General features: G+C 47.5%; 1 long non-coding RNA gene across 1 annotated transcript in view; it reads right to left on the bottom strand.

Annotated features, from left to right (window-relative positions):
• Nucleotides 1-15,626, bottom strand: part of LOC136462834 (uncharacterized) — a 33,231-nt gene extending 17,605 nt beyond the window's left edge. Inside the window, exons 1-2 of the long non-coding RNA XR_010760823.1 lie at nt 14,244-15,626; nt 13,503-13,744 (exon numbers count right to left, since the gene is read on the bottom strand). This is a non-coding gene — a long non-coding RNA (uncharacterized lncRNA). The remainder of the gene's footprint in view (nt 1-13,502; nt 13,745-14,243) is intronic.
• Between the last annotated feature and the right edge of the window lie 1,252 nt (nt 15,627-16,878).

Here is a 16,878-nt window from a genome sequence, read left to right on the forward strand (position 1 = left end):
AGGAGCGCCGGTGGCAGGCATGGCTCCGGCCATGGCGAGCGACGTGGCAGGGAGGTGAACGGCCATGGCGGTGCTCGGCGTCCGCGCTCAGGCGCAGGCGGGAGAGCGAGCGAGGTGTGTCAGAGGGAGCTCGGGCGCGCGATTATGGAGGAGCAAGGAGCGCGACAGTGGTAGGGCACCAGCAGCGGTGCGCGGCAATGGTGGAGGCGAGCTCCCGCATGGCTGCCACGCACTGGACACGCGCCGCCCTTTGAGGAATTCTAACCGAGCACGTGGCGGGCAGCAAAGCGATCAGCGGTGGGGAGCTGATTTGGGCCCATTTGCAGGCCAAATTTTGGACATGGGCCCAAAAGCAAAGTTGCAGCCCACATATGCTCTACAATTTCTATTTAAGGTGCCCGGCCATTTGAGCTATGTAACAGCAGATAATTAAGCTCCAAAATGATAGTGTCAATATGTTAACAGCGATCACGGAAACACGCTTTCGAAGGTCGAAACTCGGTCAAACTCAGTGCAACTTTTTGTATGCTCCTCTCCATAATATAACCTTCAACTTTATTTTTGGACCAACTCAAGTTGCTTAGCAAAATTTGGAGAACGCGGGATGTCAATGTCGATGTCGGTGAAATCCGGACTACAACCACGGTCGGGTTGATTTCAGCTTTTTTTTTCTATTATACTTTGAGCACTGTTTTGATCTATTTCGAAGCTAAATCATGACTTGTTCCTTTAACAAAGTTTGTTATACTCAAACTTTTCTTCAACTTTCATTTTTGGTCAAACCTCATATCTGGTCCAGAAGTCAACTTTATTTCTTGGTCAACGCAAAGGTCCTTCTGCTACAAAATATAGGGTTTCCATTATTTTCGGACATTTTCTCCACCTTCGCTCAACACGAACCCTCATAACTTTTGTTGTAGAGTTCAATTAGAGTTGTTTGAGCAAGGTTACAAGGTTTGGTTGACTTCATATGTTTCCAGTCACTTGATAAAGCAATTCATGCAAAGATATGACTTATCATTTCATGTGACTTTTTGATTCCAAACTTCATGAAACTTTTCCATGGGTCTAGATGGATGCATGTGGATGTAATGTACATGGAAGAAGCATGCTTAGAATTACTCTTGCATAATCTTAACAAGGGTCCATATGTAAGCAGTTGTGTGTGGCCCAAGTTTAAGTTGAAGCTCCATCATGTAGATTGGATCTTGACACCTTGATTACCACTTGACATGTCATGTTTGAGCTCAAACCCATTGCTTAACTAGTGATAAACACCAGGGGTGTTACAGCCCTCCCCCCTTATAGGAATCTCACCCCGAGATTCGATGCGAAAGACCTTTAAGGGAAGAGAAGCATGTCCTTCATTTACCAATATCAGTGATAGCCTTAGGCTACATAAGTTTGGAGTATCAGAGAGGCTAATTGGGTCAAGACACTTTTTGATACTTGCTCTTCGTCGTAACCTGCTGTCTGAAGAATTTTCTTCATTGGCATCCATAAAGTATTGTTACATTGGAAGAAATCTAAGATAGCACTGTCCTGCGTACTTCGTCCAATAGAGCCTGGGACAAATCCGTTTGTGGTACCTAGGGGCACAATGATGCTGATCGAAACTAGGGATATGCTCTCTCTAGTTCTTTACTTAGCTAATACAACATCTTGCACTATATACGTGATTGTCCAAGATGGAATTGACTTGATAGCACATTTGGAGAAGAAGTAGCACTTGCATTGTAGGGCCAGGTTTGTTGTTTCCTTTATCAACATTGTTCTATGAGATCTAGTCTTCATAGTTACCAAATAGTCGTTACCTGACTGAAGACTAACTTTCCTACTGGTAACTAATCAGTTGTCTCTCAACACTAAAAAGGTTCCAAATCTTCACTCTTGATAACAAAATTGTGGTCGAAGCATACAGATGGTCGCCATTGAAGTCAGCAGAAAAGGGGTCACACCAAGGAAGGTTGGTTCGTCTACGTGATCCTTATGCACCTAAAGATTGAGAACTTGGACAGGAACTCATATATACCAGGTGACCTATTACAGCACATAATATCTTGGTCCCTTTATCACCCGACTAATAACTTGTTCAACCTTAAGTGTGGTGCACCTTTCTGATCCAACGAAAAGGACATAAGTTGCTCACTAGATGACTAACGTCATTACTGGGACAGTCACATCGAGTAGAGTCGCTTGTCTACCACCTCTTACAGTCTGTTTATGTTCCTGTTAGTGACTCGTTCTTCAAAGGTTAACCGTTGGACTACTCTAGAAGGAAGTCCTATTGCATCTAGTTCGACATATATATCTCTTGACATGATAAGGAGAGATAACCAAGGAAGAGCTCAAGTGAGAATAACATATCGGTGCAGTTCTACAATGGATCATGACTAGAAACCTCAATACCAGCGCATGCCGAGCAGCACAGCCTTATGTGTGCACCCACAGGAGGCTCTCGGTTTCGTCGCGGCACCGTAGATCGCTAATCGTAGCACCATTACTGAACATGCAGCCCACTAGCATTCTCACGTAGCACAAATTTGGGTTACATAGGAGCAAGCACTATGCGAAGGAGGGATAGCAACAAAGGTAGTTACAAGGTTAGGAGTCAACAAGCAGGGGATCCGAAGATCAAAACACAACGCAAGAGAACATAGCTTAAAGGCCAAAGACAGCTGAGCAGGGGACTCTTGCAAAATTTCCATATACGCCTTGTGTCCACCAAGTGATTACCAGATAATGATTAACCTGAGATTTGGTCTTGTCGAGTAGCAACATGAGATCAAGACTGATAATTATTCAGAGACTTGAAAGGGTTGGAGACAAAACAAACGAGATTCAAGGGTAGAGCCATTGCACTAACTAGGGATTCAATTGATAAAGCAATGACAGGATCTGCGAGGATAAGGTTCCAAAGCAAGGTAGATAGCGATTAGCATCGCACCAGATCATCAGTAGAAGAAGGAGCAATGCGATCTAACAATGATTTTTGAGCAGGGTCCTCCCACACAGGAGCGGGACAACCACAAAACATGCAAGCATTCAAGGGAACTAAGCTTGGGCCTACGGTCAAGCAAAGGCATAGATAAAGTCTTCGTAGCACAATGTTCAAGGCTAGCAACCACGTGTACAAGCTCAGGTTGCTAAGAGAGAACTTAATTGAAAACGACAACCATGAGATTACCAAAACTTGGACGTTGTTCTAGGATAGCGCTCTTCCACACTCATATGCTTTCTGAGGACAAAAGGAGTGACAGCTACGACACTACCTAGATTACGAGCATCCACACCGACGTCATGGTCTTAAGCAAGCACTTCAAAACACTCAATCTAATTAGCTTAAGCGACTATTACTAAGCACAAAGCTCGCACTTAACAAGTAGTCACCTATGACAACATTTCTACACATAAACATGCGAACCTGGTGGTAAGGTACTGTTATCTTTTATTTCCTTTTTACCGAGTAGGTGGATATCTCTACAAAACAAGTTTTACTTACATTTAGCAATTTAGTTTTCAAATGGGTGAACCTTTTGCTAACTATTAACTTGTCATCTATTTCCTTTGGAAGCAAACATTCAAGGTAAAGCTAATCACACATTATCTTCAAGCACAGCTATTCAAGCGGCATGGAACAAGGCACTTTGTCTATCTTCACACAAGGAAAAAAAATAGTAGCATCACATTGATCACAAGTTACTTAGTATTAGAACAAGGTGAGGGAAGCATATTTATGCACAAGCACAATCATGATGCATGATCGCCCTATTCGTCCTCACAAAATTGCCAGCCTAAGGCGGCAATCACGTTCTATGTCGGTGGCATAACACGTACTCTCTCGATATATATAGCTAGTCGTCAGCTACATTCAATCTACGCATTCGTGGTTAGCATACCTGCAGGCAAACTCATTGCAGCCCATCCCCACAAGAGATAAATAAGCACACAATGAAAGCGGTAAACTAAGATACTCTCCATATACACATCCCCAGATGTATATACTTTGATATCCATAGCTACCCGATAAATATACCCGCAATTAAGTACCTTCATATATACATGTGTGTAACATGTAAATATTCCAGTAACCATAGCTAACTCTTCCCTAGACCGATAGTTGGACGGTCATGCTCTCACAACTCACACTTACCTGGGCGTAGAGGCAATTGATCCATACATTACCATTCAAGTGAACGGCATCCATACAATAGCACGCCGTATGGATGATGAAAGAAAAAATGCAATAAAGTACATCCCCCAAAGTTAGTATTTAGATGGCCACCTAATAGTCCTTAACTAGGCATAAAGGAGGATGTCGCTAGCATAGTTTTGTAATTAAGTTTTGACAAATTTGCCTATCGCTAAAGTTTTAGTCAAAATAGGCTTTTTAAAACCAAAACTTTGTTTTTAAAACGACGTACATGACAATATTATGCTTAATCTCGCTCTGATACCAGCTGTGACAGAACCGCCCAATTTATACAAGATCAAGTATGGCTGTCCCCGCTTAACACGTTGACACGCGCATACTCTCACTTATATAAACCCGGTAGTCCACCGAGTGTCACGCAGGACCTCGGTAAATCAACATCACAACCAAGATCGCGTGATTAAGCAAATACACATCACATACGCAGAGTTGCAGCTGAAATAATATTACAAATAGATTCATAAATAATAATACAAGTTTGGATTTCAAAACCGATTAGTGAAAACAACATTGCTTTCGAAGGATTTCATCAATATGAGTTCCAAATACATTGCTAGCATAAGTGACATCCTAAGATAAAAGCATATAGATGAGAATAAATATAGAGTCACCGAGCCCACCAGCGGTTAGCCACCATCTTCAGCAGGCCGAAACCTCACCTGCAACATGGTGGGATAAACCCTGAGTACTCGAATGTACTCAGCTAGACTTACCCATCATAACCAGAAATAAAATTGACTCCAAGGAGTATGCAAGGCTTTATAAGTGGAGGTAGCTTGACAACATTTTGCATAAAAAGCAATTAACTCAATTATACAATTATAATTCTGTCATCAAGTTAATTAGAACTATCCATCTCTAGATTAGCAACTATCCTGTGCTAAACATGTGGTATATCTTTTTAGAGCATACAATAGTAACCATAGCAGGTATAGTAATTCCATGTTTATCCGAACCATCACATTCCATAATCCAATTACTACGATGTTGGGACTAGCCAAGTTTCTCACTATCCGGGAGAGACGGCGAGTCGAATCGATTTCAACCAGTTGGGAATTTATTCCTAACACAAACCCAGGCAGACCAGATCAACGGTCACCTTAGGTCACCTTTGGTACAACTCAGGTACACATTTCGTGGGTCCGTACCGCGCCGCATAATCTGGAACACCAGATGCCAGGATGCTCAGGCCACGCCTGCCCTTGGGCTCAGTCTGATCGTTCCTCGGAAGGAGCGCACAACAGAACGGTTCCCGGCCTGAGTTGAATTACTCGGCTTCGCGGTCGGAATGAGTTATCCGGCCAGCTAAGTGAGAGGCATGCGTTCAATCTTGTCAGAAGCGCCAACAACGGTACGGTCCTTAATCGACACAGACGGGGATAAGTCCACACCCAAGACCTCCCTGTCTTGTTGCTTCTCTATCGACTTCCCGTCCGGTCTTCATTTACTTTTACCCCATGGTTCTGTTCCACGATAGCAGATATAGCCAACCGTGCTCCGGTATCCACCTATATCTCGCAGGTGACAGGACATCACCCGACTTCTACCGGTCTAAGCAGGGCTAAGCATATATCCGATCCTGGACCTATACCGGTTAAAGGTGTAATATCTGGACAAGGAATGTATATGCATCCAGTGGTTTCATTCAACTCTTATAACCTAATGCATCAATCATAAATACTTAAGTAATCATTTGTAAAATACTGGGAGGCTTAGGATGCTCCGGGGCTTGCCTGGGATCCGACACAAGTCAGTTCAGTTAGCTTGCACCGCCTTGGTGACATCTTCGGTCTTAGCACTTGCTTAGTCCTTCCATCTTCGGGATAGATCCACCAAACACCGTCTTTGGGTTTGACTCCACATCACATCCTTCACGTGGTTCATCTAGCGTACCTAAATGAGATGCAAGATGCATGTGTATGAATACATGGAAGTGCAATAGACAATGCATCGCAGGCAGTAAGTAAGACAAGCACAAGGTTACGTCAACATGCACAAGCACTTCGCATTGCTTACTATAAATATCGCACAATTTATCATGCCACGCTAGCAAAGAAGATGACAACACCAAGCATGACACAAGTTTCCCAAGATCTCAGGTACTCTAACTCAACCATCATCAAAGGTATGAGCCACACTTAGCAATATACAAGCAAACAACTATAATTGGAATCTATCAATTTCTGGACGTGCAAACAACAACTATAAGATTTAGCTATAACTGGAGTTACACAAATCCAAATGACTTGCAAGAAGATATTCTGGAAATCTTATGAAATTATCTACAATTCATATTTAATCATCTTAGCATGATTCTCAAGTTAACTAAGTCAAATATACACATTTACAGAAGCTGGTCTAAACAAGACAGAGAGTAATCAATTCTGTAACTCAACTTTAAACAGGCATAACTCACAAACTACTTGGCCAAATACCACCAAATTTTAACAGAATCTAGATACATGAATTATCTACAACTTTGTTATTATTACCAAAAACTCATTCAAATCCTAACTAGATCAAACACTAGCATCTTTCAGATCTGCTCAGACTAAAATCAAAACCTGACAGAAGACTTAAAAGTCATGTAACTCCTACACTATCTGGCCTATGACCTTACAATTTTAACACAAGCAAGATCATGAAATTTGCTACAACTTTTGTATTCACTACAACCATAGCAAACATCATTTACACCACGAAAATAATTGCACAAGCAAAACTGCAAATCCAGCCCAACAGCAGTGGTATATAAAACTGATAGCATCTTCAGAGAAGCATAACTGGAGTTCTAGACCTCCAACAAACATGAACCATAACTTTTGGAAAAGCTTAGGAAGTTACCTACAACTTTCTTATTCTCATATTAAGATGATTCTATAGTTAGAAGGGTCAATTAATCCAATAATTGCAGCTCTGTCAAAAACATAGACAGAAACTGACATGCCACTTTAAACAACTATAAATGGAGTTATGTATGTCCAATAAATATGGTTCTAGACTTTTTAGAAAGCTTAGCAAATTGTAAACAACTTTGTTGTAAACACCTAAAGCTAATTCTACTACTAAGAAGGCCCCACAGTAAGAACAAGGAAACCCTGTCTGGGTTTGGGCAGAAACAGCCACAGAGATTTAAGCAAGTATAACTCAAGATCTACTTAGCCAAAAATCATGATATTTAACTTTTTGGAAAGCTTAAGAAAAGTACTAAAACTCATGTATTGTCATCAAATCATGATTCATAACTTAACTGAGCCAATTAATTCAAACATGCAGAACTGTTCAGAGTAGAAGCAAAGCAATACAGGGCATTTGTTATTTTTATAACTCTTAAAATATAAATCCTACACTTCTGAAATTTTTACCAGACAACAAAAATCACCTTATGAGCACTCCATAAAAATTTCACATTTATTTGAGCAAAATAACTACAGTTATGAAAAAGACAAATACAACTAGCATTAAAAACCTAACTGCATAAATCTATTTTTACAGCTAAACCTTTAAACTAAAACCTGTAATATTATAGATCTAATGCATAGAAAATTTTGCAAGGATTCCAAAAAGTCCTCATTTACTATTTTACGATTTTTCTATTAATTATTACGATTTTTCCAAAGTTTAGCACAGAATATGCATAAAAGGAAAAGATAAAAGGAAAAATCTTTTACGTCGGGAACCCTAAACTTTTCACGAATCAAACAAGCCCATGAAGGTAAACTATTGTCTCTAGCTGTTTTACAACGGGAACCTTCATACTTGTTTCTATTTACACGTTGGTCCTTCTCTTCCTTCTTCACGGAGTCGCAGCAGAGGACGTCGGCTTCGTCGATTTCTGGCGGCACGGCAGTCGCCGGTAGCGAGCAGCAGGGAGGTGGCAAGCCCTGGCCCGCGCTCACACGCATAGGGCTTGGCTCATTCGTGGAGGCCTACAGAGGCCTGGCCATGCATGACCGCGGCGCCGGCGGCCAGAAGCCGAGCAGCAGAACGCGGTGGCGGCATAGCGAGTTCGCCGGCCAGAAGAGGAGCTGGGAAAGGAAGGCGGTGGGGCTAGCGGCCATAGCAGAGGAGGCTTGAAGGAGAAGGAGCGCCGGTGGCAGGCATGGCTCCGGCCATGGCGAGTGACGGTGGCAGGGAGGTGAACGGCCATGGCGGTGCTCGGCGTCCGCGCTCAGGCGCAGGCGGGGAGAGCGAGCGAGTGTGCCAGAGGGAGCTCGGGCGCGCGATTATGGAGGAGCAGGAGCGCGACAGTGGCAGGGCACACAGCAGCGGCGCGCGGCAATGGTGGAGGCGAGCTCCCGCATGGCTGCCACGCACTGGACACGCGCCGCCCTTTGAGGAATTCTACCGAGCACGTGGCGGTCAGCAAAGCGATCAGCGTGGGGAGCTGATTTGGGCCATTTGCAGGCCAAATTTGGACATGGGCCCAAAAGCAAAGTTGCAGCCCACATAATGCTCTACAATTTCTATTTAAGGTGCCCGGCCATTTGAGCTATGTAACAGCAGATAATTAAGCTCCAAAATGATAGTGTCAATATGTTAACAGCGATCACGGAAACACGCTTTCGAAGGTTGAAACTCGGTCAAACTCAGTGCAACTTTTTGTATGCTCTTCTCCATAATATAACCTTCAACTTTTATTTTTGTACCAACTCAAGTTGCTTAGCAAAATTTGGAGAACGCGGGATGTCAATGTCGATGTCGGTGAAATCCGGACTGCAACCACGGTCGGGTTGATTTCAGCTTTTTTTTTCTATTATACTTTGAGCACTGTTTTGATCTATTTCGAAGCTAAATCATGACTTGGTCCTTTAACAAAGTTTGTTATACTCAAACTTTTCTTCAACTTTCATTTTTGGTCAAACCTCATATCTGGTCCAGAAGTCAACTTTATTTCTTGGTCAACGCAAAGTCCTTTCTGCTACAAAATATAGGGTTTCCATTATTTTCGGACATTTTCTCCACCTTCGCTCAACACGAACCCTTCATAACTTTTGTTGTAGAGTTCAATTAGAGTTGTTTGAGCAAGGTTACAAGGTTTGGTTGACTTCATATGTTTCCAGTCACTTGATAAAGCAATTCATGCAAAGATATGACTTATCATTTTATGTGACTTTTTGATTCCAAACTTCATGAAACTTTTCCATGGGTCTAGATGGATGCATGTGGATGTAATGTACATGGAAGAAGCATGCTTAGAATTACTCTTGCATAATCTTAACAAGGGTCCATATGTAAGCAGTTGTGTGTGGCCCAAGTTTAAGTTGAAGCTCCATCATGTAGATTGGATCTTGACACCTTGATTACCACTTGACATGTCATGTTTGAGCTCAAACCCATTGCTTAACTGGTGATAAACACCGGGGGTGTTACACCTGTGCGGCCTCTAGTGGGGCGTCCATTCCCTGCTACGACCCCTTGTTCTACGCTATACATCCCCTGGGCGGCCAGGGTCAGCGGGCTTGGCGAGCAGCTGCCGAGCCGTCACGTTTGCACCATAGCCATCAGCATCGCTTGGGGCAGATAGGCGGGTGCCTTGGCCAGCAGCGATGTCGTCCAGTAGGCGACGACGACCCCCGTGTTTGGGGCTCTGGTGTCGACGGCCACTGTGCCTGGATTCTGAACTCTCCCGCTCGTGTTCCTTGGGCGCTCGTGAAAGGCTACGGGCGAGACGCGAATACCAGTTGTTGCACTGGCGCTCCCGGCGTCCACGACGGTTGTCGTCGTCGTCGCGATGGCTGGTGTGGATCTCAGCAGGCGAAGGGTCATGGCGGTCGCGCGGCATCCTTTCCCCATCAACGACCCCGTAGTCCCACGTGTATACGTAGGGAGCAGCAGCACGTCCATCTCTACTCGAGGGGTCCTCCACCAGGTCAAGGTGCACCAGCACCCTGAAGGTAAGTCCCCGGTGTCCATGAGCTGGCTGCGAACTGTGGAACTCTGCCTTCCTGCACGACAAGGTCAGCCAGGTTACCTTTGGAATGTTGGACGGGTTGTGCGTCTAGGTCTAGACACAGAGTGCCCTGGTGTCGGCGCGGTCCAGCGAAGCGTTCTCGACATAGTCCAGGTCGCAGGCTCTGGTGATAGCCCTCTTGGCGATGCTCTCGTTCTAGGCATGAAGGGGAATGCCCTCCAGGCATAGGCGAACGTGGTACTTGAGGTCACAGATGTTGCCGTGTGTGACCAGCTGCCACGGCCTTGTGTGGATGTCGAGGTTGTGATAGGGGAAGGTCCCCTGTGCCACAGCCTCGTCGCGGTGGTGGCGGTGCTTGAAGTCAATGAAGAAGTCTTCAGGGGCGTGCCTGACGAAGGTGACATCCTCCGGACGAACCAGAAAATGGTGGCAGATGGCCCTCTTGATGACGTCCGGCTCCACCACTGGCCGGTTCCCCCCCAGCCAGGCCACCATGCCATGCATGGAGAGACGATCGAGCTCTTGGTCCATGTTGTCGACGGAGAAGGCCACAGCGCAGGTATCCAGAGGACGGACAGCGGGGTGCCCTGGACTGGCCATCGCTGCCATACCTAGAGGAGGGAAGTTGGTTTCATCGAGAGGTGGTGGAGCAGCCTTTGGCGTGGGAGCTTGCTGCCTGGGGTAAGAAGGTCTACTTCTGCACACAAAGCTTTTATGCCCCCAGTGGCCACAAGAGAAACACCACACCGGGTCCCTGCAGTCCGTCGCAGCGTGGCCAGGGGAGAGACAACGGAAGCATTTACCTCTCATGCGCCGCTGCAGTTCATCGTTGTGGTGGTGGCGCATCGATTTGACCTGGGTGGTTGAGGGAGTTGAATGCGGCGTGCTTTTGAACTCCGGGAGACGCCACCAGCATCTCGGGCGCACCATTGACCATCCGTCTTCATCTTCTGACGCGAGGCGCGCGCGTGAATGCGCCCCATCGGCCAGCTGCCGCGCCCCGATGACAGCCCTGAGCCATCCCCCTTGGGAAGGGAAATCTCCATCATAGCCGGGTGCTACGAACTGGAGGTGGGGAGTTGAATGCCCGACGGAGCGAGCGCTAGTGGCACACCTCACTGCAGCGGATCTAAGGCATGATTTAGTTGGTGCAGCGGCGTTGGAGTAGTAGCTTCTCATCGGGAGGTTGGAGAGGGGGAGGCGAACTTGACGCGCTTTCCCGACGTGCCTCCTGACTTGACGGCCCCGGCGGCAGCAGCAGCGGGAGTAGCATTGGTTGCGTCGAGGCGGAGCTCCGGCCCCACGGTGACCGAGATGGCAACAAGGGCCACGCCGTGAGCGGCGGCGGGCGCAGCAGCGGGCGCGTGGAGCCGGAAACACGGCCCCACGCATAGGCGGACCCACCCATAGGGCGAGGCGGGGCGGCCGCCCTACCTCACCTCGGGCGGGACCTCAACCTCCGGAGCCGGAATTGGTAAGCGCGACCGGCAACCAGCGCCCGGGCGACTGCGAGCCTGTTGTGAATCCAAGGTTGAAGACGACTGTCGAGTGGAGTTTCTGCGGGCTGCTGCTGCCTTTGGTGGAGTCGTGGGCCTTTTTGGACTGGGCCATCTGCACTGGCCCATCGAGAGGAGAGGCAACAGTCGCAGGCACCCGATAGCCACTGACCCATCAAGAGGAGAGGCGACGGCGGCAGCGCTCCCGGTTCTGGCTCTCCGCGGCTCAACTCCTGGCCGGCTGGCCAGGCGACCCTGCGCGGCTGCGCCCAGCCCCAACAGCCCGCACCCCTCACAGCCTGCGCAGCAGCCGGCAGGCATGTAGCCGCAAGCCCGCAACTGCGCCCGGTGGCCTGCGCGCCTGCATCATGCCTTGGTGCGGCTGTGTGCAAAGAAGCATGGGCACAGGCAGCAGAAGCTTCATCCGTTGCAAAGAAGCTTATTTAAAGAATGGATTGCTCATGAGTCAATTCCATAATTTAGTATATTTAAAGAGCTTATATAGTACCAATCCGTAGAGTGGCTTGGCCCCTAGTACATGTTAAAGTGTGACTGCTATATATAAACCTTGGTGATTAAAGGCTATCCTTTTGTGGTTTTCATATATGGGAAGTAATAATTTTGAATCCTTGTCGTTATCATCCATTTGTCGAATTCCTAGTTAGGATAAAATTCTTATGTGATGCTGATACAAATATGATATACATCTGTGGACTGCGGTTCAACTGAAATATAGAGTAAGTTAGGCATATATGCCGTCTCAAAAAAAAAAAAGTTAGGCATATATGCCTAATGGTCCGCCCTACCTGAAATTTCCGGCTGGGTCCGCCACTGGCCCCACGGCGGTCGATTCGGGGATTGGGCGGTGAGGAGGTAACGCACGGGGTGAGAAGCGGTGGGGGACGGTCTCGATCTGTGGCAGGGGGCCACCGCCAGGCTTGCGAGTGGGATGAGGAGGACGACCGCGGGGTGGGGAGCGCGTGGAGGCGCACGGCGACAGGGGGCGGCGGCCGGCGGCGGAGGAGCGGGGGAGCGTAACGGACTCATCTTTTTCCAGACGAGATCTTAACTTCAACAGTTGTAACTTGTAAGACTCGCCTAAAATCTAGTACAGTTAGGGGACATATAGTGGAATGGTATTGCCAAACTGTCATCCTTCATTGATGGCCTACAGTTCAAATTCTTCGGCGAGTAAACCTTCCCCAGTTGGACAAATGCAGGCAGCCAAGCACAATCATATTACTGTCAGTATTTTGATCTCCATTTTTTTTTATTTTGCAGTTGATACTTCGCTTCTGAAAGGTCAGAATTACTATTTAGGTGGATAATTCACTGATTTCGTCCAGTTAACACAAACAAGGGACCACCAGTCCCAGCACATCTAACGTCATTCCTAGGGATCAGCAATCCAGGAGTCAATCAACTGCCAGAACCTCCTTTTCTCTTCCTAACCATCATATGATCAGTTTCAGCTAAACACTTTTATGGGCTTTATATAAGCATGGGCTTGCACCAGAGGGCATACTTCAATCGGCTGGCAGCATGTTACAAAGCCATTTTTTAATGCAAAAGCCATAGTTTGGTATGACCATCACACTATGCATGTTATAACAGTATTCATGTTGCACGTGATTTCCTGGTCATATTAGCAGCAACAAGTAACTTCCAGGTTGGCAGGCGATGTGGAACCTAAAGGTTCATCATCTTTTACGATGAGTATAGTTATATAAGAACAGAAAAAATTCAAATGTATCATGAGTATAAAAACACTAAAAGATAAAGATAAAACTATGACACGGACAGAACTGAATATAATACACAAGGATCAGGAGAATTTATAAGGCAGGTAGAAACACTGGGTGAGGATTGATCTCAGTACCTTGGCCACTTGCTCCCTCTTCCGATGAACAATGCCAAAATTGCACATGCACATCAGTTTTCCCTTGGTATGATGCCAGAACTTGAAGCCTTAAACCATAAAGCTCAGTCTGATCGAACTGCAGTTGGAAATGGGGACGAACGGCCCCCTACTTCTCAAGTTCCATTCCAGCCTCAAGTCGTCAACTGCTCCCTGCTACCAATGGCATCTTCTTCTCATGTTGGCATCCTCCTAATAAGTACCTACATACCCTATCTATTCCTCAGTCTTTACTGAATATAATGGAGAGAAAATTAAGACATTGAATTTGATTGTTTTCTAAAGCAAAAAATAAATACTCCATTTTTAGCATTTGTGACATAAGTGTCCATTTTGGGTTCACATGGATTTATCAATTTTGGTAAAAATAACGACAGCCTACCAATGATAACTAATTATAACAACTTGCGTTCAAAAAAATAACTAATTATAACAACTAACCACCAGATATGAGCTCAGGTTCAGGAACATAAACCAAAAATAGGGTAAGCAATGTACAGTAGAGATTCATCAAGATAGCTGTTACATTTAGGAAGCAGTAATAATTTAATTGTCAGCCCCAGTCATTGACATTGATAGTAAACTACAAGAATCTACAGCGCACAATATCATAATGTCACTGCACAGAGATCGAATGTGCGATTACTACCAAGTGCAAAAGGAAAGTAGCATATGCAATGGTAAAATTTCAGATGGATTTACCTTGCCCGGGAAATCAGGAGGTTTGGATCGAACGAAGACAGAGAACCATCGGAACTGAAAACGAAATCCAAACCTCTGCATTTGGAGATTGACGAAAAGCATAAGAGAAGCTTATCACGGGGGCAGCGGTGGACCTGATTCCTCCCGCGACCCCAATCACACACAAACACAACTCGCCACGTTCCTTCCTCCAACGCCCGAGACTTTGTTTCCCACACAGAAACGGTGGGTGAATTTCCGCCGCAGAACCGCCGAATAAGCGGAAATCGCACCGATCAGAACGAGGCATCCCAACCCGCACGAATTTCAAACCCCAGAAAAAAGCACCAAACGAGCAGCGAATTCTCCGCCGCCACTGCCCACTGCAGCAGGTGATGCATAGCACGCAACCGGGATGTTAAAGTATAAGCGAGGGTATTGGGAATTTGGGAGTTGTCGTCCTGGAGTCTGGAGAGCAGGAGGTAGGCGAACGGAGCTGGAGCCCCCGCAGAGGCGCTCGCATTGCACTCTGTCAGTGCCTGTGCGGGGAGCCTAGGTTCTGGGGTTCGAAACTTTGGATCGGCGGTGGTCGGTGAGCGGTGCGCGCCGGGTGGAGGCTTTTCCTCGCGCGACGAGGGTGGTGAGCGGAGTGGCGACACGGCGGCACTAGGGTGCGGAGCGACTGTCGGGACTCGGGAGAGAGGGAAAGGACCAGAGCACGCGGTGGGCGTTCTCGTGATTTCTTACAGGCCTGGGGACTTGGCCCGCATATAGACTGCCCAGTTCGTTCACGAGCGCTCCTTCCTCTCGGCCTCTTTAATAGTGATGGGCTCAGCACTGGAGTGATCTATCACCAAAACTAGAAGGCCGCAAGAGATGGGCTTTAGGTACAATTACATTAGGCCACCAGTTATTACGTAGGAAAACAAATTCTACCTCTAAAACTATCATCGTCTACCTGCGAAAGATATGAAACGAGTAGTCGAAGGGACCCACCGGCTTATTTGGGCTTGCCGCTGGCCCATCCGCACATGTGCTCTATATGGGCCATCGCCCGTGGCCTGTTACCCCGCGACCGCAGCATGCAGTCGCCCAGGACCAAGCAACTCAAGCAGGGCCCAGACCCCATCCTGGCCCAACACCCCGGCCCCCATCCTACAGCGCGTCCGTTTCCTCTCCTGCACCCCCGCGTCGTACGCAACCCGAGCGCCGTCGCCCGCCCGCCTCCGTGCGAGCGCGAGCACCTCTGCGCCACCGTCGAGCGACACCTCCCGGCGGCCTCCTCTCTCGCCGCAAGCGCGTCGCCCAGCCATGGTGCCCAGCCCCTTCGCGCCACCCCTCCCCTCCGACCCGCTCCAGCCATGGATCCCGTGGCTCCCTCGAGCTCCCCTCCGGCTCCCTATGCTCGGATCTCGCGGCCTCTGCAGCGCGGCATGGAGGTGGCCCTGCAGCGCGACGGTAGCGCGGCGCAGAGGTGGCCCGCAGCCCGTGCTTGGTGCGGTCAGATTTGGGAGGAAGAAGGAACAGACTGACGAGCGGGTCCTATTTGTCACTGGGTATAGAAATAGATTTGGGGACCTAAATTTGGATGCCGCTGTTGGAGTAGAAGAAAAAAAATTAAGCCAACAAGAATAGGGTGCAGCATCCAAATTAAAAGTAGACGCCCTGATTTAGGTGTTGCTGCTAGAATTCCTACGATAGAGCAAAGATGAGATTGCAAGTCTGCTGCGACGTTCCACGTTTTTTTTTTTGGTGAAATGAAACGGCGAACTGCCGACTGCCGATGGCGCCGTAGGCGTCTTCCACGCGGTGAATCGCCGAGCCGGTCCGGCGGCAATGCGACGCCGAGTAGCAGACACCATGGACGCTAGGCTAATGGACGCCAGTCGCCGCCACGCAGGGCGTCCGTGCACTGTGCTGCACGGACGGGCCGAGTGCACGGGGCACACGATCAGTCACAGCCAGTCCCCAGTCAGGTAAGGTCCAAAGACCAAACCGAAAGTGCACAAGCGCTGGTAGCCAGAAGCATTGTTGGTCGCGGAGAAGAATTGCGCATACTACATGCATGGAACAGTAGGCATGCATTGCAGCAGATCGTCAAAAGACTCGAGCGAGCGGTGTTCAGTACTGTCGCTTGCATTACATGCTCCTGCTCCTCCTAATCAACTGCGTGTCGCGTGCTAAAACTTTCGGCACCGGTGCGTGCACGAGTTCAGCCGTTCACACATCCTCGTTAATTGAGCGAGCGGCCTGGCTGTTTGCTGTCGTGTTCACATCGCACTCGGAGGCCGCATCCGCATGCAGATGCACGATGCAGGCACGCGCGCGAGAGGGCCGGGAGGACGGGCATGCCGAAACGGAACCAGAAGTGAAGTGTGTGGCTCCGTTCGGCTTGCTTAGCTGAAACTAAGTAAAAAATACTATTCTAACTAAATTATTGAAAGAGAAAAATACCGTTCTGCTTAAAAAAAAACCAGCCGAACAAACCTAAGCCGAAAGGGGCGGTGTGTTGAAGAACGAAGAAAAAAAAAAAAAAGCACGCGCCGCCACGCCAGCCCCGCAGCGCAGGCCGGTGAGTTGGGTCTTGGGGCCTTGTTTAGATCATCTCCAAATTCTAAGTTTTTTCACTCTCTTTTCATCACATCAATTTTTAGCT

The sequence above is a fragment of the Miscanthus floridulus genome, chromosome 7, assembly GCF_019320115.1.
Source record: "Miscanthus floridulus cultivar M001 chromosome 7, ASM1932011v1, whole genome shotgun sequence".
In the NCBI taxonomy this organism is placed as follows: domain Eukaryota; kingdom Viridiplantae; phylum Streptophyta; class Magnoliopsida; order Poales; family Poaceae; genus Miscanthus; species Miscanthus floridulus.